This window comes from Rhinopithecus bieti, unplaced genomic scaffold (assembly GCF_001698545.2).
Source record: "Rhinopithecus bieti isolate Rb0 unplaced genomic scaffold, ASM169854v2 scaffold_42779, whole genome shotgun sequence".
In the NCBI taxonomy this organism is placed as follows: Eukaryota; Metazoa; Chordata; class Mammalia; order Primates; family Cercopithecidae; genus Rhinopithecus; species Rhinopithecus bieti.
In genome coordinates, this window is record NW_016817468.1 from 83,395 (window position 1) to 85,761 (window position 2,367).

Sequence of the window (2,367 nt, forward strand, 5' to 3'; positions counted from 1 at the left end):
ATCAAAACTCAACTACATGGAAACTGAACAACCTGCTCCTGAATGACTACTGGGTACATAACGAAATGAAGGCAGAAATAAAGATGTTCTTTGAAACCAATGAGAACAAAGATACAACATACCAGAATCTCTGGGACACATTTAAAGCAGTGTGTAGAGGGAAATTCATAGCACTGAATCCCCACAAGAGAAAGCAGGAAAGATCTAAAATTGACACCCTATTATCACAATTAAAAGAACTAGAGAAGCAAGAGCAAACACATTCAAAAGCTAGCAGAAGGCAAGAAATAACTAAGATCAGAGCAGAACTGAAGGAGATAGAGACATAAAAAACCCTTCAAAAAATCAATGAATCCAGGAGTCGGTTTTTTGAAAAGATCAACAGAATTGATAGACCGAGGTGACGTCCTCCCAAGATGGCAGAGACAGAGTGAAGAAACTGTGTTCCCCCACTTGGGTTGCTATCGATCAAGGGTAAAATTCCATTCTGATATCAAAATGCAGTATTCGCACCACTGTGAGCACCTTTTAGAGAGACTGAACAAACAGCGGGAAGCAGGTTTTCTTTGTGACTGCACCATAGAGATTGGGGAATTCCAGTTTAAATCTCACAGGAATGTGCTGGCCTCCTTTAGTGAGTATTTTGATGCGATCTACAGAAGCACTTCTGAGAACAATGTCTTTCTTGATCAGAGTCAGGTGAAGGCTGATGGATTTCAGAAACTGTTGGAGTTTATATACACAGGAACTTTAAATCTTGACAGAGATGTCTAGTATTACTGGAAACATTGAATTTAATCAACAGACTTGTCTTCTTACTCTGCGAGATTATAATAATAGAGAGAAATCAGAAGTATCTACAGATTCGGTTCAGGCAAATCCTAAACAAGGGGCATTAGCAAAAAATGTCATCTCAAACAAAAAAGAAGAAGTCTTTCAACTCCCCGAAAACAGGGCAGAATAAAACAGTGCAATATCCCAGTGACATCTTAGAGAATGCATCTGTTGAATTATTCCTAGATGCAAATAAACTGTCCACACCTGTAGTAGAACAAGTTGCACAAATGATAATTCAGAACTCAAGTTGATATCAGTTGTGGAAAACACTTTTCCAGCACAATATATTGTGCAGACTGTTACAGTGAAACGGAAATGTGGAAAATCACAGCCAAACTGTGTTCTGAAAGAACACTCTATGTCTAAAATAGCCAGTGTCAAGAGTCCTTATGAGGCGGAGAACACCGGGGAAGAGCTGGATCAGAGGTATTCCAAGGCCAAGCCAATGTGTAACACATGAGGGAAAGTATTTTCAGAAGTCAGCAGCTTGAGAAGGCACATGAGAATACATAAAGGAGTTAAACCTTACGTCTGCCACTTATGTGGAAAGGCATTTACCCAATGTAACCAGCTGAAAACGCATGTAAGAACTCATACAGGTGAGAAGCCATACCAATGTGAATTGTGTGATAAAGGATTTGCTCAGAAATGTCAGCTAGTCTTCCACAGTCACATGCATCATGGTGAAGAAAAACTCTATAAATGTGATGTATGCAACTTACAGTTTGCAACTTCTAGCAATCTCAAGATTCATGCAAGGAAGCACAGTGGAGAGAAGCCATATGTCTGTGATAGGTGTGGACAGAGATTTCCTCAAGCCAACACACTGAACTATCATGTCTGTAGGCATACTGGAGAAAAGCCTTATGTATGTGATACCTGTGGGAAAGCATTTGCTGTCTCTAGTTCTCTTATCACTCATTCTCGAAAACATACAGGTGAAAAAGCATACATATGTGGTATTTGTGGGAAAAGTTTTATTTCCTCAGCAGAGCTCAACAAACACTTTGGTCCCATACATGAGAGAGACCATTTATCTGTGAATTATGTGAAAATTCTTACACAGATATTAAAAATTTAAAGAAGCACCAAACAAGTCCATTCTGGTGCAGATAAAACTCTAGACGCCAGTGTAGAGGATGATACTTGGAGTGAACAAGATTCCATACAAAAAAAGTCCTTTATCAGACACTATGGCTGTGAAGTCTTCTGATATGACTTTACCATTAGCTCTTCCACTTGGGACTGAGGACCATCACATGCTTCTGCCTGTCACGGATACTCAGTCTCCTACATCAGATACATTGTTGAGGTCAACTGTGAATGGGTATTCAGAACCACAGTTAATTTTTTTACAACAATTATACTGACTTTGTGAGGAATATGGAATTGCTAAGATGACATTAGTAGCAAACATCTCTGGTAAGGTGCATATATTCATGCTAAATTTCCATTCATTTGAGGTGTGACTATTATTTTTCATTCACTGAAGTAAAACCACCTGATGCTGCATCAAAAAAAAAAAAAAAA

The 2,367-nt window shown here is 38.8% G+C and overlaps 1 pseudogene; it reads left to right on the top strand.

The window, feature by feature from the left end:
• The first annotated feature begins 468 nt into the window (after positions 1 to 468).
• LOC108517898 (myoneurin pseudogene) lies at positions 469 to 2,213 on the top strand (annotated as a pseudogene).
• Positions 2,214 to 2,367: the final 154 nt, after the last annotated feature.